Raw genomic sequence first — 22,237 nt, 5'->3', positions numbered from 1 at the left:
GTATAAGGTGTGACTTTACATTAATGAACTTCCAAAGTGGCTTAGTTCCAAGAAAGAAACAGTAAATAAACAGAATAGAGGAGGAAAAAAAAATCAGTGTATCTGGATATACATTTTTTTAACTCCTGCCCCAAAATCCTAATACATAGTGTTAAATATAAATTACACTGTGAAATGAAATAGTTGTTTAGATGAATTCTTTTGTGTGTGTACATTTAGGATTTTTTTTTTAATTTACTTATTTTGTGTGTATGGGTGCTTTGCCTCTGTCTGTGTGTGCACCCTATGCATGCCTGGTGTCTACAGAAGCTGTTCTATCCCCTGGAACTGGAATTATAGATGGTTGTAAGCCACCATGTGGGTGCTGAGAACTGAACCCTAGCCCTCTGCTAAGAAGCTAACACTCTTAACTGAGTCATCTCTCTAATCTCTAGACTAATTCTTAAGTGTCCATTTATGCAAATGCACAGTCAGTGAAATCTGAGCTTCTAAAACAATTCACATTAGTCTCAATGCTCAAGGTTTTAGAATGGCCCTTCTCAGGCCAGGCATGGTGGTGAACGTCTTTAATCCCTGCTTTTGGGAGGCAGAGGCACACACATCTCTGTGATTTTTATGCCATCCTGGTCTAAAAAGTGAATTTCAGGCTTGCCGCACCATGAAGGAGTCTTTTAAAACAAAAACAAACAGAATGGTCCTTCTCTGTTCTTTCCAACGCCTCAAAGAAGTTAGAGCTGTCCTGCATCCACATCACTATTCAAATCTTCCCTGTGACATTTACCACACAAACTGAATTTAATTCTAAATCTGCTTCATCCATGAAGTTCAAGAAAAAAAAAAACTACCCATGCTTAACTACAGGGTTGTGAGTTCATTAAATGTCATAAATCTCCTATCCAAAAGCTAATAAACAATGTACTCACAGGAAAAAGACCATTTCTCTCCAAAATTCCTCAGACTAAAGAAAAAAATTATCCATTTCTAGAATTAGTCTACCAACCCAAATCTGAGAGTTAAATTAAAAAATAAATAAAAAAAAAAAAAAAGAAAACTCCAACTCCAGAGAACCCAACTAAGATAACTCACAAAATGTGTAACTCTGGAGTTCACTGAAGTCTTCCTTCCACATTATAAAGCAGCAAATACAGGTTGGAAACCCATGACGGCATGTGTCTGTCTATTGTCACCAGCACTGAAGCTGCTGAGACAAGGAGGATAGAGTTCAAGACCAGGGCTGAGTAACTCAGATGAAAGAATGTAAGCTTGCCTAACATACACAGGCCTGGGTTCAGTTCCAAATCCCCAGGACCAACCACATCAACCAGGCACAGAGGAGCACACCTTTAGTCCCAGCACTCAGGAGGCAGAGATGGGATCAAAGTTCAAGGGTTATCCTGTTACAGGGTGAGTTGAGAGCCCAAGGGGATACAAAAGACTCACTTGAAGTAAAAGGGCAGGGGTAGGGTAGGGGTTCAGCAGTAAAAGTGCATGCCTAAATCACTGGGTTTGGGCTCTACCACCACAACCACAACCCACCACCCCCTAAAAGGCCCAGAATCAACTTATGAAAACAGAATGCCAATTCTCCTCCTATTAGAACATTTTAGCCACACCCAACAGCAAGGCTAAGCAAACAAAAAGCCCTGAGTAGATACCAACAGTTTCTTCTTCTGAGTTAGGTTATCATGTAAATTTGTCATTTACTCAAAGAGACTCTGTAAAAGCAACAAGAACAAATTAACTATTCATCTTAGAAATGTACCCACATCAAGTCAATTTTCAACGTAACAGTTAAAAAATGTACTTTGCACCTCATTCTCTAAGTTATACAAATAATGATAATGATGATGATAATAATAATAATAATAAACTATCCATTTGTAGTAACAGGATTTTTCTCCATTGTCATTCGATACATCATCATCTCCACCTTACCTAAATTCATTTCTATGTATATAGAAACAGTTTTAAGGGTGTGGTAGTTTGAGCAGGAATGCCCCCTTTGGATAGACTCATGTGTTTGAATGCTTGGCCCAGAGAGAGTGGCACTATTAGGGGGTGTGGCCTTGTTGGAGTAGGTGTGACTTGTTGGAGGAAGTGTGTCAATGTGGGGGCAGGTTTTGAAGTTTCAGATGCTCAAGCCCAGGCTCAGTGGCACCCAGTCTTTTCCTGCTGCCTGCGGATCAAAATGTAGACCTCTCAGCTCCTTCTTCAGTACCATGTCTGCCTGTATGTCATCATGCTTTCACCATGACAACAATGGACTGAACCTCTGAAACTGTAAGCCAGCCCCAATTAAATGTTTTCCTTTATGAGAGTTGCCGTGGTCACGGTGTCCCTTCACAGCAATAGAAACCCTCACTAAGACAAAGGGCATCACTGGAGGAAAAAGCCACTGCCTGCTTTAGAGAAGAAAAGTAAAACACAGCCAGCATACTCCTTTCAATGACTTTACTGGGCAACTACTCAAAAGTTTTCCCAATTTGTCCCTCATTTTAAAGACTCCTTCACACAATTAGTAATTCAATTCTACCACAAAATACAGTTGTAGGAATGAATAGGCAATGTTTACAACAGTTTAAATTTGCTCCAGTCAAAGCCTATTTACATGATACAAATAAGAAAGACAAGTACCAATTATGCAACAGCCACAGCAGCGCTGACTGTGGTTTCAGGTCACTGTATGAAACGGAAAAAAAAAAAATAAAATAAAAAAATCTAGGCACAAAGGTTAAATTAAGCCAGACTGAAATAAATAATCATTAATGATGATGTTTAAAAAGGGAATTAGGCCTCTTTCCCTGTTTTGGGGGGCTAAGAGAACTACTTCTCCATTTCCATTGTCCAGCATGCATGAGGTCTTGGGCTCAACCCCCATCTCCACCAGAAAAGAGGAAAAAGTCAAGGGAGAGGAGTCAAGATGGGGAGAATATTTGCCAAATAACCACCTACTAAACAACAAACAACAGTTGATCAGTTTGCCCTTCAAGTCAAAATGGAGCTCCATTAAAGAGTGGGTAACGGAAAAGAATCGAGATCATCTGGAAGGAAAATCACACAATAGCTTTTCCACACCACAACCAAAATATTTTCACATACAGAGTCTTTTAAGCATAACTCCCCTTTGGTCATGTCTTTAAAATGTGTGCTTCAAAGCTGACATTTAACAAATTAATGTTTATCCCTTTATCAAGGATGTTAGTGGCACTCAAGAGATGGCTCGGCTGTTACATGTACAAACTGTTCTTGCAGAAGGAGCTCAGTTCCCAGCATCCCCATCGGGCACCTCACAACTGCCTATAATTCCAGCCCCACTGGAACTGATGCCCTCTTCCGGAAGGCCACAGGTACATGTACTCACACACACACAGACACACACATGCACAACAATCTACAATAAAATAAACATTTTTTTAAAAGACATTAGTGTTAAATGGCATTATTTTTCCAGTATGAAATGAAAAGAAATCTAGGCACAAAGGTTAAATTAAGCCAGACTGAAATAATAATAATTAATGATGATGTTTTAAAAAGGAATTATGCCTCTTTCCCTGATTTTGGAGGCTCAGATAGCTACTTTTCCATTCCCATTGTCCAGCATGCATAAGGTCTTGGTACATGGCTGTTATGAATACCATGACAATTGAAGTATTGTAGACAGATTCTCCAAAGAATTGAAAGCAAGGGCTTAAAGAGCTTTTGCACACCCATGCTCAAGCAGCTTATTCACAACAGCCAATAGGTAGAAGCAACCCTAGTGTGTATGCACAATGGGATGTAATTTTGCCTTATAAAAGAAGTAAATTCTGACACATACAGCCACATACAATATAAATGAACCTTACAGACATCATGCAAGGTAATTAAGCCAGTTGCAAGAAGACAAATTCTAAATACTATTGACATGAAGTACCTACAGTAGCAAAACTAATAGAGCCAGAAAAAAGAATTGCTATTTGCCAGTGGCTGAGGGATAAAAACAGGTATTTATAGTGTAAAGGGCAGTTTTAGTTCTGCAGGGTAAAAACTTAGACAGTGGTTATAGATGTACAACAATATAAACCTAACTAACCCTACTAAACTCCATACTTAAAAATGGCAAAAATGCGGCTGGAGAGATGGCACTTACTGCCCTGCCAGAGGAACAGAGTTCAGTTCCCAGCACCCACATAAAGTAGCTCCCAGTCACCTGTAACTCTGGCTCCAATAGCCCCTGGATTTTCCATGGGTACCTACACATGGCTTATACTCATACAGACACATACACATAAATAACTTTAAGTCTTTTTTAAAAAAGAAAAAATGGTTAAAATAATAGATTTGTGCTCTATGTATTTTACCGCAACTAAATTTCTTCCAATCTTTTTAAATACCAACTAATGATACTAAGCAGGTAGCTTAGTTATATAAAAGCAGGAGCTTTTCTAGACAGTCAAGAACAGGAACTACTTAGGAAGAAGCAATCTAAATGAAACTCAAAATGCTTCCTCTTCCAAGGAGGAGTGCCAAACCCATGCCAAAATAAGTTATGCCCCCAGGATGCTGCTGCTCAACAGAAAACTGATCCTAGAAGCTTCCAATCACCACAGACAATGATCCTATTTTATTTCCCTCCATCTACTCACCAAGTTTCATCCATTTGACTCTCTAAATACCCAGTAGATCTGATTCTCTTTCATCTTCCCTGCATTCTGGCTCTCATAATCCCTGTCCTAACCTAATACAATGGACTCTGAATGTCCCTCAGAGGCAGTGCTTCATTTTCCCCAGCTGTCACTACCCATAATCCTCCCCGATGAGCTGCCTTCCCTTTTGTTCAGGAGGATGAACTGAATTCTCTAACACAAGTGGAAGACACTTGCACTCACCCCAGCATGACTTGCTGGCCTAATTCTGTGTCCGCATCCTAACCAAACTAAATAACTCAAGTACACCTCACTGCTCATAGCAAGTTTTCCAGTGTTTGTTCACACTGCAAAGCTTCAAGACCATTCCTTCTGTCAACTCATGCCTTAACAAAACCCTAGTCATGCTGCAGATCCAGTGCAATCCCTCATCAATTACCAGCGTGCCTCAGAATTCAGACACCATAAAGCCAGGCCCAGGTCATCATTATACCCGTAACTTTCTATCTCTACTGGTATATCCAAAACTCTTCAAGTCTCGTGACCTGGCACATACTCATTCTGTGCAGACACGCTTCCACAAGCTTACATAACTTGTACTTAGGATTTACATAAAACTTAAACTTTTTGTTTTGCGAACAAGACCAAAAAGAGTTTCTTCTCCGATAGGCTCCCTGCGACCTGGGGCTATGCACTGTTTTCCTCTGGTTCTCTCAAAGCCTAACCCAAAATGAGCAATTTCAAATGTTCTTACATTATTCATAAAATAAGTCTGCTCCTAGAAACCATCAGATTAGCTCCATTCTACTCTATATTTTCCTACAAAGTATCTATGGTCTGCTTACAGAATATAATATGCAACCCAATGACATTTACAAAATTAAGAAGCAAAGCTGCAAACACGTTATTAGATACTTTCCGTCTCCCAACATAAAAACACAAATATGCGTACAGAATTGTTTAACAGAAATGGGAACTGTGGTGGTCCATGGCTGCTGCACAGTACCATCTTTTCTGCCTTCCAATCCTTTACATCATTCTCTACACTGAATCTTCCCCAAAACTGTAGACAAAGCACTAAGCACATATACCCAGCAACCAGCACTGTGTATAGAGTAGGGGTCACTTTTCCTACTTTATACACAAGGAAGCTGGAGCTCAAAAGTGAATACTCAGTCCGAGGCCACAAAGAGGGGCAGGGGAGAATAAGACATAATCATAAAAACACACAATGCCATGGCAACTTCAGCCATGGTCCCTTCGCCAAGGATGTGATATACGCTTACAGAAGCAGAGAGAGCCAGGCATAGCAGCACACACTTTTAATCCCATCACTCAAGCAGAGGCAGGCAGAATGTGCTCGCAAACACATTCAAAATGAATAAAAATGTAATTTTTCAAAAGATTTGGGCTGGAGAGATGACTCAGTGGTTAAGAGCACCAAATGCTCTTCAAGAGGACCTGGGTTCAATTCCCAGCACCCATGTGGCAGCTCACAACTGTCTATAACTCCAGTTCCAGGGGATCCGACACCCATGGCAAAACACTGATGCACATAAAATAAATAGATTAAAAAAAAAAGATTTAAGATTTGTGTGTGAGTGTTTTGCCTACACATCTGTATGTGTACCATGTGCATGCCTAGTACCTGCGGAGACCACTGATCACCTAGAACTGGAGTTACAGATGGTTGTGAGCCATCACATGGGTTCTGAGGAACCAAACTCAGGTTCTCTGCAAGAGCCATAAGCACTCTTAGTCACAGAACCTTTCCAGTCCTGTTCTCAGGCTACGTGTATTTTATATGTTTTGTTTTTTCAATTTTAAAAATACATAGAAACTTATAGATTAAATCTAAAAATCAATTTATTCTATAGAAACTAAAATGAACAATATTAATTTAAAAACAAAAGACAAAGCACAGAATCCTTTCATTTGTTACTGATTACCAATAATCTGGCAATTCTATGGCACTTAAAACATTAAAAGTTTCTATTTAGAAATGGGCATGGTGGCACACACCTATGAGCCAGGCACTGGGAAGGATAAAGCAAGAAGATCACTGAGTTCAAGGTCAGCCTGGGATAAACAGCAAGACTCTCAAAAAAACAAAAACTGAAAACGCACACTTGCTTTCTAAAGGTTATGAAGAAATGGGAAGTAGGTACCCATGACTCCCAGTGAAAGTGTGAATGGCAGATGCTTTCTACAGACAACTCGGCACTCTCCATCGACAGCTGCTGACATGTGAACTCCTTTGTGCTAGCAACTCTTGTTTCTGTGAGAAGACATAAACAAGGGTGCACAGATGTGTGCATAGGACTTCTCCACAGCAACGTCAGTAAGTAGCAGAAAGGAAGAAGGGAGCAAGGGAGGACAGAGAAATATACATATTCAAGAGAGATAATTAGTGACCTAAGGATAAATCTAAGTCCAAGTATGGAATAGCATAGAGCCATTAAGTTAATGATGCCACGTAGTTAATAGTATATAATACAAACCCATGTTCATGAAATGTTTTATAATCTGTTGTCTCCAAGTACATACATCACGTGTGGTTTACGTACAGGTACATAGGTATACACGCAACCACCTTCTACCAGTTTTCAAATTTGGAAAGAGAAACAACAAATTACACTAAAAAAATTTCCTCTGGATAATGTCATTTATTCCTAAGTGTTATTTGTTTGCATTATATCTGCTCCTGAATTTCTAGATGGATGGCACGTTCCTGGAGTGATGAAAACTCAACATCTGTCATGAGGTAGAAGAACTATCTGATGACCCTAGCTTAAGAGATCATAAAGTAGAAAGTGACCCATTAAAAACAAAGTCAAAGTTACATAAGGTTCTGCCGAAACCATGGCTCTCAATGGATATAATTGCTCAGACTGACACATACAGAAAAGTTTGGGTTCTAAAGCGAGACCCTCGTTAGTTTAAGTCCTAACTCTGAGCAAGCCATCCAGCCTCTCCGAGCCTCAGACGCCACCTATACAATACAGTAAGCAGTCCTGACCTCTTACGGCTGTAAGCATTCAAACTCATCTTGCAGAACACTTGTACTGGGCTTAGCAGTCTACTGTTTTCATTTGGATCACAACGCACTGAAGAACCAAAATCATGCAGCTGTTATTTTAGTGAACTTGCCCCTGGCCATTTCAAGAGGCATCAAGCTGAGGGGAAGAATATGCCAGTTTTCTTCTGGACTCATATTTGGGTCCTGAGGCATCTCATAGAGGAATCATGCCTTTTATTTGGACTCAAGAAGGAAATGTCTCCATGTAAAGGTGTATATCATCCCAGGGAGCTAACTATGAGTGGTAAGCTTCACACTGGGCACAACACTTTGGGCAAAGCAGCGAAATGATACTTTATCATGGTCAGGGCAGAGAACTGTGGTATTTCTCAGAATACACAGGCTAGGATGCAATGTCTACAACAGGAGCCACGAGAAACAGTCTCTCGGTTGTTCTTGAAGCTTCAAGTAAAAGCTTTTAAGATGATGGTGTGACTCTAAAAGCATGAAAAAAAAAAATCAACATTTTTACACACACTACCCAAATAATCCCCAAAGGGGAAAAAATAAGTAAATCTTATATGGAGAGGTAAAAAAAAAAAAAACAAAAAACAAAAAACCAAAGATAATTTTGTATAAAGCAAAACACTCCTGTACTGGTATTTAAAAGAAACAGTCAACTGAAGTCCAACATGGGAGAACCTACAAACTGCTCAGATCAGGAAGTTGTGCAGCTTTGGTTAACTTTTCATGTCTGACTTGACAGACAACTCTGATTCCATACAAAGGTGCTTAATAAAAGGTTTATGGTCTTATTTATGTAACTGCTCTGTTGAAAGGAAAATGGGCTACTCAGCTCTCATCTGCTTTGATAAAGTAGCTGTCTGATTAGTGTCCTGGAAACAGATCATGTCATGTTCTCTAGAAGGTATTTCAGGTTGTATAGTAATATGTATTATTAGTATGAGACAATATTTAAAACTCACTACTGAAAAATAATAAAATTGGGGCTGAAGCAATGGCTCAGTAGTTAAGAGCACTGGGTGCTCTTCCAGAAGACCTGAGTTCAATTCCCAGAGCCCACAATGGTGGCTCACAACTGTCGGTAACTCCAGTCCCAAGGGACCTGATGGCCTCCTCTGAACTCCGGGGGCACTGCATGCAAGTGGTACACAGACAAACATACAGAAAAAAAACACACAAACAATAAAATTAAAATAAAAAAATCAAAATAGATTTTGAAATCAAGTGTAGTGTCATACATGTTTAATCTTAGCTCTCAAGAGGCAGAAGGAGGAAGATCTCTACAAGTCCAAAGACAGCCTGGTCTACACAGTGACTTCAGGAAAGGCTATATAATGAGATCCTGCCTCAAAATAAATTAGTAAATAAAAAAACAAAATAAAAAACTATGCTTTTAATCCCAGCACCTGGGAAACAGATGTGCCCAAATCTCTTGAGTTTAAGCCCAATCTGGTCTACAAAGTAAGTTCCAGGTCATCTAAGACTACTCTGTAAGACAGTGACTCAAAAATAAAACACACACACACACACAGAGAGAGAGAGAGAGAGAACACCAAACATGCCTCTCCCCATAGCTCTACTTTGTTATTTGGGAACTAGAGAGATTGGCTCAAGGGTTAAGAGCACTCACTGATTGATCTTGGAGAAAACCAGGATTCAGTCCCCAGCACCCATATGGTGGCTTACACTCATCCATAACTCCAGTTCCAGGGAATCTGACACCATCTGTTGACTTCTGTGGGCACCAGGTACTCATGTGGAGTGCATACATAAATGTAGGCAAAACACTCATGCAAACAAAATGAAATAGATCTTTAAAATCTTTTAAATAAAATAAAAATAATACAATTTTGGGCTGGCAAGAAGGCCCAGCAGGTGAACATGATTGCCACCAAACCTGACAACCTGAGTCTGCTCGACAGTACCTAGGTAAAAAAGAACTGAGTCCCTCCCTCAAGTTGTCCCCTGATCTCCACGTGTGCACCATGGCCAAGCATGCGCTGATACAATAAATAAATGATTAAATAAAAAATAAAAATAAGCATTAACAAATAGGGCTGCCCATATGGCTCAGCAGGTTGAGGTATTTGCCATCAAACCTTAATCCCTGGAACCCATTTTAGTAGAAAAAACTGACTCCCACAAATTGTCCTCTGACCTCCACAAGTACACTGTGGCACACATGTATACATGTGCGCTCACACGTGTACACATACACACAAAGAAAATAAAAACATAAACTTAAAAAACTATAACTGACAGACAACTTGGTTCAGGCAGGATCTCAAACTGGATTGCGTATTCCGATCAACGGGCATGCAGGCAGTGAGCAGGGGGCTCTCCCATCTGGCTGGGGAGTCAGTCACTAAGATTACAGATACCTACAACTACACTGGCCTATCACACAGGTTCCCAAGATCTGACCTCAAAAGAGGCCTGCACATCATGCACTTTTACCAGGTGAGCTATCCTCCTGGCCCTAGGGCCATGCTTTATCTAGCACCATGAAGAACAGATTCATATTCATGATAAAGTTGTAATTAAATATGCATGCCAAGCTCTCAGAACTTTTCTCCTTTCTGCCACCAGGTACTCAAGTTTCTGTGGTGAGATTCTCTAGACTACGATTCAGGTTCCTCTGAATGCTGAGGCTAAAAACAATAATGAAAAGGATGCCCTTGCCTTAGGAAACCAATTAGACACAGTTTTTACTGCCAAGGCAATATGTTTTAAAGTAGAGTAATAATAGTTAAAGTTATCTACTCCAAACAAGGTTAGGAAGTCACCAAAACTTAAACGGATCCTCAATAATATGAATCATTCTCTGTCCCATTTCTTGTCCAAGAACCTAAGTTCTATGTCCTCCTCTGGCCACCTCTTTAGGACTAAACAAAAAGTGAGTCACAAAAGCAAGATGGTGTGCGTGCCAAAAGAAAATCATGTGCCTAGAAGTAGATTTTAGATGCAGTTTCTCGAACTCTTTTTTTCTATTACAAAATAAGATCCTAATACACCATGGCAGTTGTAGTAGTAAAATGAATGGTATCAAACAGAACTTTAATTTTATCTTTTTCTAATCAAAAATAAAGGTTTATCTTGTGTTTGTCATCAACCTACCACATCTCTCTATTCCAGATGATCATGACTATAAAGCAGGGCTCTGACATCTAATGGTACTTCATGTGAACTCACAGCACCCATCCCTCAAACAGATCCTCTTAATATTGGATGAACATGCAATCAGGTGCTGCAAACAAAATCAGAAGAAAAACAGCAAACACCCTGAGCAAGGACTTACTTCAGAACTTAGCAAAATGTTCTTTACTCCTAAGCATCACTGGTATCCTCGTCTACATAGAAACCCTAAGAAACTGAGTCCTTCAAAGACAGGTGGATGACAGATTCTCCAGAGAATCAAAGGGAAGTGTTCTGTGTGTCTCACTTGCCAACCAAGGAAATGCAATCTGATGTAGTCAGTGTCTACAGAAAAACAGTAAGTTTTTTCACTATTAAAACCTGAGTCATAGACAAATACAATTTCACAACTGGGTGTGGCGGCTCACACCTAAATACCAGTACTGTACTCTCAAAGCTGAAGAGGACTACATGGAGTTCCAGGGCAGCCTTGGATACGTAAGTGAGCTCCAGGCAAGCCACGAAGTGAAAGCTTGTCTCAAAAGAATTCAATTAAATAAGCAATTTCAGAGAACAACATAACGTAAAAGCAGAAGAAAAGCACTGGCCACCCGGTGCCATGCCGCTAATGAGACGGGAACACAGCTCAGTTGAGAGTGGTGTCTCCTTCCACTACACAGCCCGGCCAGGTAAAAGAATCAAGGGACAAACTGTAGTGATCCCTCCCCAAACTGGCAGGGATTAGCATGTATTCTAATTCTGCAGAGTCTGCTCCAGTCACAACCTGCCCTTCAAAATGCTCACAGGACTACATTGAGACAATTCTCACTTACCAGCCTACAGAAGAGAAAAGTTGAGTTGAAAGCCAATTATCCATGTCTCCCGACCATTCGATGTCTTTTTTCCCCCCAGTCTCTATAATTCCATTCTTGCATCAACCAGAAGTCAGACTCCTCCAAAAGCATGCTGGACCAAAAGCTAGGGATGCAAGGAAAGCTATCTCCCCCTGTATTTTTCTCCTTTGCTCCCTAACACTTCAGAACTGCTAAAATGAACCTTAAAACCTGCTTTTCCAACTCCTAGCACGTAAGCTAGGCATGAACTAATTAAACGTTTGTAAAACACTTTGAAGATGTGAACAAGCGTGTGAATGTTAATTATTGGCTCCCATCCACAACGGTCACTGCATCTGAGAAGAAATAAACCACTGGAATGCTCTTGCGACTTTCCAGGCACAAACAGGAAAGCCTGGGATGTGTTTTAAGAATTCCAGGAAAACTTTCAGAGCAGACCACAGAGACGTCCTAGAGTAAGAACAAGTTGGAATTTTAAGCTGACTACTTTGAATATAATTCCATCAGGGTGAAAAATATGTGGCTTACAGCATAAACAATAAAAGTAGAGTATATCACAAGTTCTCGAGTAAAGTCATAGTTTATTTACTTAATTAAGAATTAAGTAGCCGGGCGTGGTGGCGCACGCCTTTAATCCCAGCACTTGGGAGGCAGAGGCAGGCGGATCTCTGTGAGTTCGAGGCCAGCCTGGGCTACCAAGTGAGCTCCAGGAAAGGCGCAAAGCTATACAGAGAAACCCTGTCTCGAAAAAACCAAAAAAAAAAAAAAAAAAAAAAAAAAGAATTAAGTAAATGAACACATGAGAGATTGTTCCTTCTTTCCTTTACCTACCTGTTTAGAAAACACTGGGAAATGTCCTTGAAAGGTCTCTCCAGAATGACCTTTGCTCCAAGCACATAAGCAGAACCATCTTGAAAGAAAGGCCCAGGCCAAAGTTTTGGCCACTCCTAACCACTGACCTTTAATCCTCAAAAAGGGAAAGTACCTGAGCCAGGCCTTTCTAAAGCTTCATGTGACCAAATAAACATTTACACTCATGTGACCAAATAAACATTTACACTCTATTTCTCAACTCTAATTGCCACGGCGTTTTCCTAAGTAACTCAACAAAGACAAAGTCTCTTGCATAGGAGAGCGTCTTTGTGTTCAGAATCCAGCTGTTCTGTTGAGGGAATCTAAAGGGCAGTTTTTAAAAAAAAAAAAAAAAAAAAAAAAAAAAAAAAAAAATCTCCTTCAGCTTGTCAAAAGTCAAAATGGCACCTACTTGAGTTAGAGAAGACCAAACTCAATGCCAGACAAGGAGATGTGCTTACCCTGAGGCAGCACTCAAACCATTCTGAGTTTTCTAAGCAACCCATGGGCATAGCAAATGTCAAGTTTACAAAGTCTCTCAAATGTCCACCATCGTTAGCACAGCCATCTGGAAAGAAGATGACATCTAAAAACCAAAGCTAATGTTGAGATACTTCAGATTCTAACAACCCAAAAGCTCATCTCAAGTTTCCGTTAATTTCACAATGTAAAACAGCAAAAGTTTTAAAGCCCACATTCTTTTCTTCTTAAAATTCAAAATGCTCTCCACTGAGAGATCTTGTAAAATGAGTAAGTTATGTACTTTCTTATTCCAAGAGGGAAGAACCAGGGCACATTTACAATCATGCTTAAGCAAAATCAAATTGCAACAGTGTAAAATGGCCCAGGGTCTAACACATGGAACCCTGACCTGGGCTCCAGAGGCTCAGGCAGCTTACTTCTCTGGCTCTGCCATCTGAAACACACGTTGTCTCTGAAGCTCAGGCCAGCTCCACATCTGCCACTGTCCTTGGGGGTATTCACTCAGAATCGAGGCTGCATCTTCACCAATAGCCTCTCCTGGCCTCTTCGGGGACTCTGATTCTGCTGCATGGTGTCAAGCCTCAGCATCTCACCATGGGCCTCTCAATACTATAGCTTACATGCTGCTAAAACCAGCCCTACTTGGGAGACTCTTGCATATTACCAAGTTTGAGAGCAAGCTTGGCCACTCTGGACCACAGCTTTGCATGCTGACCCTGAGGAAATACTTCAAAGATGATTTCACCTCTTCTAGCTTGTGTCAAGTTGAAAAAATAAAATAAAATAACCAGCACACCTGGTCTCTTCTCTCAGAATATCTTATTGTACCATACTCATCCTGCTTACTGACACTAGCAACTGAAATCATGGATCCTGAAACCACATATAGGGAAACCATGTGGATAAATAAACCAAAGCTCTACAAAACATGCAGGATTCAGCTGCTTAAAAGTACGCCATTAATAATAAACCAAAGATCTAGATAAACAGATGTGCCACGTTCACGGCTCAATATCACAAAGATGGCAGTTATCCCTTAAGTATTTACAGATACAATCCAATATCAATCAAAAAAATTGTAATAGCTGCTGACTAGAGCTATATAGTTCGCTCAATGGCAGAGCCCTTGTCTACCATGTAAAAGGTCCTAGGATGGGTCCCAGTGCTTTAAAAATCAAAACATCAAAACCACAGATCTGGAACAGCATATAGCTCAATGTTAAGGAGGGTGTTCACCTATGGATTCTGGTCTAAGGTTTGGTCCTTTTTTGTTGTTGTTTTTTTGAGACAGGGTTTCTCTGTGTAGTTTTGGTGCCTGTCCACAGAGATCCTGGCTCTGCCTCCCAAGTGCTAGAATTAAAGGCATGTGCCACCACCTCCTGGCCTAAGGTTTTGTCTTTAGCACACTTTAATAATAATTTTTTAAAATTTGAAGCAATACAGCACAGTTGGTAACATACAGGAAACCCTGGGATCAATCCCAAGAACCACATAAACCCAATGTAGTGGCACACACCTGTACTCCCCAACACTCAGCAAGAAGAGGCAAAAGGATCAGAAGTTCAAAGCCACCCTCAACTATAAAGTTTCAGGCCAACCTGCTATATATAAGACCCTAGGAGGTAGGGGTAAGGGAGGTATAAAAACATAAGGAACATATTAGAAGATAATAATTTCAAATAATAATCACCTACATATATACAATCAATTCATTATTTAGAATGGACAGTTTTGAACAGATATATCACCAAAGGATGGAAAATAATCACATGAAAAGATAGCATTATTAAGGCTATACAAAAAAAGTTACAATCTATATAATACATACATACATACATACACACACACACACACACACACACACTGGCTTGACACAGAATTCATGCCGTCCAGGCTAGCCTTGAACTCTTTATGTAGAAAAACATGACTTCAAATTTATGATCTTCTTGCCTCCAACCTCTACCCCACCCCAAGGGCAGGGATTATAGACATTCACCACCATATTCAGTGTCAGTTATCTGTTACTTGTGATTGAACCTAGGTTTTTGTACATACTAGATATACACCAACTGACCTACATCCCTAGCCCTAAACATTCCTAAAAAGGATCAATAACAACACAAACAAACAAAAACCACACGAAGACAGAAACCAGATTAATCATTTCTGAGATTTAGGAATAAAAAAATGGATGGCTACAAAAGGATTCCGACCAATCTGGAAGGACAAAGGGATTATTCTAATTCAAGCAGTGGTTAGATGAATATACACATGTCAAAATTTGTAAGACATTATACATTAAAGTTGGTGAATCTGAATAAATATAAAGGTTATATTTTTTTTAAAGAATGAAAAAAAAATGGGAGACCAAAGAGACAGAGTAGCAAAGTAGTGAGTGAAGCTTGGTTTTTCCCAGGCTCACATCTGTGTGTGGTGTGTACATCTATTTGCAGGTTCTCATGCTGGTGTGCATACCTATGGAGGACAGGTGGGTGTCAGCCGTCTTCCTCTTATCACTCACCACCTTAGTCTTTGAGATAGTCAATCAGAGAACATGGAACTCACTCACGGACTGGCTAGACTAGCTGGCTAGGGAGCCTCAGGGAGCCTCCTGTCTCCACCTCCCAGCCCTCGGATTACAGACACATGGAGTCATGCCTGGCCCTCAAGCTCACCACACATTAAGCACTTTACCCATTCAGTCATTACCCAGCCTCTCAATATTTTTTCAAATGAATGCTAATAGAACATCAAATATATGTTGAAAAACATATATACTGTTCACATCAGGCGTGAATAACTGGATTTTGTTAGGTATAACCAAGGCTAAACAATCTACTGCTGTAGAAAGAAGTCTGTGTTAACCACTCTAAACTGCAACTACAGCTCCAAAGCAGCCATAGACAATGCGGGTGTGGCTGCATCTCACTAAAACCTTATTTACAAAAACAGGCAGCAGGCCAGCGAGGCCAACACCACAGTGCCGAGCACTCTAGGGGTTGCCTATGGCAGAGTAGGCAGGAATGAGCATTGAAGAGCCTGGCCAAGAAGGTGGCAGGCATCTCGATCCTGAAAATGGCAGAAATGTTGTTTTGACCCTGTTGAGTTACAGGCAAGTATACTGGATCAAAACTCACTAAACTTTATGTTCTTAAAATGGGTGTGCTTTATTGCATTCTGCAACCTGAACAGACTTGATTTGTTTTTAAAATGTACTTGAAATTTTCATACGACAGTGTCAATGATATGGACAAGCCTGACCTCTGAGTCAACTCAACTTCACGTAAAGGTCTACTAGCTAGCTACATGGCCACTGCCAAGTTACCTTAGGAACTTTTTCTTATCCTGAAAACTGGTTAATAATTTCATTCTCACAATACTTTGCTGGTCCCCACCCCTGGGGGTGGGGGGCGGTGTTGAGAACTAAGTAACAAGTGTAGGTAAAATAAAGTGCATCTAGCACAAAAGAAAAGGGAGCAAACTCGTTTTAAATTTTAATATGAAAAGGATGGTAAAGATCAGCAGCTACACCGACCTCCTCTTCAGTCCCTTTTAAATATCCTGACACTGTTTGTTCACGTGACCATTGTTTCACCTGACATCAAGCCCCGGCATTGAAGGTCGGCTGCTGTGTCCACAGTGATGTGCCTCTAACGAGCACACTGAACCAAAAGTTAGTTGGAAAAAATATTCCCTGATAAATATTCAGTGAAAGAAAATGTGAGAAGCAGCAAACAGAAAATGAAAACAGGCCAGCTTTCCCAAGCAAGAGGAAGGGTAGATGTCTTCGGATAGTTGAGCTGCTTTCCAGGGGGAAGTCACAGCAAAGCTAGCGGCCAGTTTCCGCTGGAGAGCTAGGATTTACATTTTATCCACACCAGGAGCTGATCAATGAAACTGCACCACCACACAGTATGGTGCTTTCTGCACATGTTTCTCACAGCAGTAGCATTTAGCCGGCAGGATAAGAGTGGGGGGGGGGGTGTGTGAAAGTGGGAGTAATAAGCAAAGACACTAAGTCTGAGAAAGATAAAGCGGCTTGCTCAAGACCAGACAGCCGAGAAATGGCGATGTGTGGATGCGGCTCCACACCATGTGCTTTTAGTAGAGATCACAAGAGAGAACCATCTTGGGGTTCTGCAAAACTCCATCTTTAACTTCTCGGAAAGGCTTTCCCCTGTGTTGACACTTGAAGTTAAAAGACCAATTGACTGGAGTGTGCCACCATAATTAACTGCTAACCTTTCAAGAATAATTCATTATTTGGGGCGGCAGGCACTAATTCTATGATGGACAGCAGGTTTATGATCAGTAAATAAAAATTCCTACAAGAAGCCTGCATCATGGCATCAAGAGTAAACGCCTCACGCCCTTCCCCTTTCTCTCCCTTACCATCCACATCATACAAACGTCCCAAGGTACAGCTCTGAAGGGGTAAAACAAGGAAAACACCCCAGTGCCAGGGACAGAATTCAATCACAGTATTTCAGTACCAGATCTGCCAGTCCAACCTCCCAGCAGAGCCTGACAAAAAAAAAAAAAAAAAAAAAAAAAAAAAAAAAAAAAACGGGTTTGTTCTGCTTACAATGACCTGATCGACACAAAGATGGACTAGAAACTAGAAACTTGAGGACATGATGGAATAAACTTCTTCCTACTAACAGCTTCCTTCTCTCTCCCCCAACATAGTAAGCTAGGCAGAACAGAAAACACAATGACAATCACTTCCATATGGATGTTCATCCCTGTCAGTAATAACTATAGCTCAAGACTGTTCGAGTGTACTTAAGAGTTAACTTTAAGAGAAGCATTGAAGGCCAAGCTTGCCCAGGAAGCTTGGTCAGGGATATTTATACCCACAATCTTTAAGTTTGATCAGGTAAACAGTTCTAAAACATATCTACTCCATTTGGTACTTTAAACATTCTAAACTAAGTTGGTACAACTGACTTTAATCACTGCTTCCTTCTGTAAATAGTGGCATTTGGAAAGGCAAGTGAGTGGCGTGCTTAAGTCTCTGAACTGTGTATTCTGCTAACACCCAGTCCAGTTCTATCTTGAGCAAACCTGAGAAACATCATAAAGCCATACATATTGTTTTCAAGGCCAACGTAAAAAGGAGACATTAACTTAGACACTATGGTGGTTTAAATAAGAATGGTCCCCCTAGGCTTGTAGATTTGAATGTTTGGTCCCCAGGGAGTGACTATTTGAAGAGTTTTAGGAGGTGTGGCCTTGCTGGAGGAAGGATGTCACTAGGGGTGGAGCTTTGAGGTTTCAGAAGCCAAAGCCAGACCCAGAGTCTCTCTTTTCCTGTTGCCTGCGGATCCAGATGTAGAACTTCCAGCTGCTTCTCCAGTATCATGTCTACCTACATGCTGCCATGCTTCCCACCAGGATGACAATGATCTAAACCTCTGAAACTGTAAGCCAGCCCCAATCAAATGCTTTCCTTTGTAAGAGCTGTCATGGTCATGGTGTCTCTTCACAGCCAAAAGAACACTGACTAAGATACACATACTATGGCTAGTACTGAAAACAATCCATCTCTTGTCGTTTCCCAAACTACACAGCTGTACAGAATTCTTTCCTACCAAGCCACCTGGAGTCCCACGCAGAAGGCGGCTAACAGGTGATGAAACAGTATAGTTTCTATCATCCTTCTGTTCAAATGACATCTTTTAAAATTTTATGTTCATTTGTGAGTTTAGCGTGGGTGTTAAGTGTCACAGTGTGAATGTGGAGGTCAGAGGACAACTTTCAGGAGTTCGTTCTCTCCTCCTACTATGTGGGGTTCTGGGAAGCTGAACTGGTCGGTAAAGACACTTGCCATCAGGCTTGGTGGCAAGTGTCTTTACCGACTGATAATCTGTCCAGAAACATCTTAAAAATACTTTTTAAAGTCATGTAAAGTGTAAAATTATCATTTTAGCCACCTACACAGTATCAGACAGTGTTGTAAGTCCCTTATACTGTTTCCAGCATCCCTAAGAACATGTAATGTCACTACTACCCCTCATACTGTTTCCAGCATCCCTAAGAACATGTAATGTCTCTACTACCCCTCATACTGTTTCCAGCATCCCTAAGAATATGTAATGTTACTACTAGCCCTTATACTGTTTCCAGCATCCTTAAGAACATGTAATGTCACTATTACCCCTTACAAGGAAGGAGACAAACTCAGAGGTTAAGGGAGATGCTCAGGGCTTCAAAACGAGACAAAGAAAAAGTAAGGCTCCGAACTCAAATTCACAGAACTCCAAAAAGTGAATTTCTTCTAAACTGTGCTCCCTCCCAATTTCACAATAAAAGAACGGGAAGAGCTATGAATGAATTTGTTCAGCAGTTCCATAGTCTCAACAAGGAGGAGTGTGAGGGATGGATTTCTAAACTGCAATCTTTTTTTGGAAGTCCGCAGTGTACCATCCAAACCCCATTTATCTTCAAGAACAAATCAACAAATTAAAGAGTTTTAAAGCTGAAGGAAAGTGACACAAACCAGTTATCTAGTCCTAAAGAAACTGAGGCAAGGAAGCCTTAAGTTCAAAGTCAACCTACACTACAAGGCAAGCGGTAACTCAAAAAGAGAGAGAGAAAAGTTAGGCCTTTAATTCCAGCACTCAGGAGCCAGGTGGATCTCTGTGAGTTCAAGACCAGCCTGGGCTACCCAGCGAGACCGTATCTCAAAAAAAGAGAGAAGACTTAGCAAATTCTCCTAAACTTCAGCACAGATGTGCAAGCTAATTGTCATTGTGTACAAGGCCCAAGAATTAATGAGTCTCTCCTGTGCAAAGTTTCAGTAGCTGGTAAAAATCGCTTCACCCAAATCAAACAAAAGCTGAATGCCAACCGTGTGTAGAGACTCGTCTAGCAAAGGTAGTACATAGCAAAATACCGCCCATCACGGTCCTTAAGAGGGAAAGGACCAGGAAAGACCATGTATACTACATACAGTCTCCATTTAGTGAAGCAAATTAAATTCTAAGAAATCCCAAAACAAAAGCATGAATTATCACAAGTTATCAATCCAGGGAAGGAAAGCAACTGGTGCCCTGGTCCCTCGATTTTGTAGGCAAGTATGTTTGTATTATGTAACTCCCTAATAACTTCCAACTCCTGTCCACCTCCTTCACCACACCCACCCAGGGAAGGAAAATTAAGCACAAAGATTCTGAGCCCTGGATTCCTTTGACTTAAGAATATTTTCCCTTGGTTTCATCAGGTAAACAACACTGGATTTCAAATAAAGAAAAGCCAAACAAACCAGAAAACCCAAGCAACACTTCTCCACCTTCTTCTCATAGAAAACAAAGCAAAAGACCATTTGCAGTATTTTTCAAAGAAAACTTTTTAACAGATGCCAAAGAGATACAATTGAAATTAACATGAAATGACATGGTCATTGTGTTTCAATATGAATGATAGGATACTTTAGTTCCACTTGGGAACTAAAACAGAATTATCATCATAGTCCAGTCAACGAAATGCAGTGGAATGAATCCACTCAAAACTTAAGAAGGCAAGTGCTTAATGCAGTTTGTAAATCCCCAAGAAATGCAGGTGTACGAAAGTGACACTGATTTATCTCAGATTCATCTCAACTCATGGGAACTCCTTTGGAGACAATGACCTTTCAAGAACTGGAGCGTTTCTCCTGACCCGGGCAAGCCAAAGGTTTAAAAAAAAAAAAAAAAATGAATAAGCGCCTTCTGGAAATAAAAGGGGATAAGGGGTTGGGGGAGGTAACCAAAAAAGGCACATCACTTTGGCAATGAACTCTCAAAAATAACTTCATTATGCAGTGGAAAAGCAAAGACCGAATACTAAAATGTTGCTCAATCCAATTTTCATTGTGAATTCCTGAATCACAGTAGCGTCTAGCAACTTAATGGGACCCAATCTTTCGGCTGTAAGATGGGGTGGGAATGGGGGCATACACTTTCTCAACGAGATGAAAACTGAGGGTCCCCCCCCCCCTTCCCCGACAGTTTTATGCGTCTCGCGAGTCCTAGTTAGCAAAAGCAGCGACTGGCCGGGTCTGAAAGCGCGAGCGGCTGGCTGCGCCAGGGCTCGGTGGCTGCGGAGCCGAATGCACGGGTCCCGGAGCGTCGGCCGCGCCCCTCCGGGAGAAAGCGCCCAAGAAGCCCCCGAAGGCAGCCGGGGCGCGCAGTGTTTACCCTGCTCCACTGCCCCGGGGAGCTCGTTCCCGTAGCCACAGACTGTCGGGGCGGCGCGCCCCACCGAGCTCCCGTCCCTCAGAGGAAAGCCCCAGCAGGAGCCACTGAAGCTGGCAGCCGGAGAACGCGGATCGAGGAGGCTGGGATCGGCGGCCGCGCCACCCACCCCCGGCCGGCCGCGGATGCTACGGGAGGAGGGTCCGCCACCCGCGTCGAGCCCGCGCGCCCCCGACTCCCGCAGCTTCGCGCGCGCGCGCGCGCGGCCGAGGGCAGCCGAGGGGGAGGGGCGGCTGCGCGCGCGCCCCCTCCTCAGACGCCCAAAACTTCCCTCAACTCCCGCAACTAAGTTGCGCTCTCACCGTGCGGCTCCCCGGGCTCCCCCGCGGGCCGAGCCGGAGCAGCTCCGCGCCTTGGCGCCGGAGAAGGACAATAGGCGGCCGCTCCCTCGGCGGCGGCGGCTGGGGCGAGGAGCAAGCACCGCGGTGTCGACCGAGCCCAAACACTTAGCAGCGGCTGCTCCGGCTCCTCGACCGCCCTGCACACAGCCCTGCCCACCCGCGCATGCGCTGCCTGCGGACTGGGAGTAGGCGGGGCCACCGGCCAAGCCTAAAAATTACTATTAGACCACTCGGCTGCCCATCACACTGCGTGAGCCCAATAGCAAGACTTTCTGGCTGTTGGCTCCGGTTGCTAGGGAACGATGAGGTTGACCGCCACTGCTGCCAGGCGGCAAAGTGATCAAAGTCGGGTGGCTGGCAACAGCTGCTGGGGAAATGCCCACCCACCTTCTCCTATCCGCCCCATCTCCGGAAGCCGCCCATCCTCCGTGCGCCTGGTGCTTACCTAAGTCGGAGCACTCACTACACATTGACAAAATGTGCTCTTGTGTTTCGCTTCCAACCAAGAAATGAGGTCTTCTTAGTATCCAAGGTGGAGCGAATGCTAGGTACTCAACAAGTGCGTTGGATGGGTGAATGGCCCGTTGGCCGGATGAAAATTATCGCAGCGTATCTTGTGACTTTGAGCTACTCCATCACCACAAAACCATTGCCTTTGAGTTGCCAT

General features: G+C 42.0%; 1 protein-coding gene across 12 annotated transcripts in view; it reads right to left on the bottom strand.

Annotated features, from left to right (window-relative positions):
• Window positions 1–21,764, bottom strand: part of Akap13 (A-kinase anchoring protein 13) — a 302,662-nt gene extending 280,898 nt beyond the window's left edge. For 8 of the 12 annotated variants that reach the window (XM_076545208.1, XM_076545213.1, XM_076545221.1 and 5 more), the window contains exon 1: window positions 21,532–21,726. The gene's annotated coding sequence lies outside the window, so the exon portion shown is untranslated. Of the gene's footprint in view, window positions 1–21,531 lie in introns of all 12 variants that reach the window. The other 4 variants (XM_015996510.3, XM_042278208.2, XM_042278213.2 and 1 more) reach the window with 2 other exon arrangements.
• Between the last annotated feature and the right edge of the window lie 473 nt (window positions 21,765–22,237).

The sequence above is a fragment of the Peromyscus maniculatus genome, chromosome 1 (genome assembly GCF_049852395.1).
Source record: "Peromyscus maniculatus bairdii isolate BWxNUB_F1_BW_parent chromosome 1, HU_Pman_BW_mat_3.1, whole genome shotgun sequence".
Classification (NCBI taxonomy): Eukaryota; Metazoa; Chordata; class Mammalia; order Rodentia; family Cricetidae; genus Peromyscus; species Peromyscus maniculatus.
The sequence above is the reverse complement of the archived record's forward strand: the minus strand, read 5'-3'. Positions and strand labels throughout refer to the sequence as shown.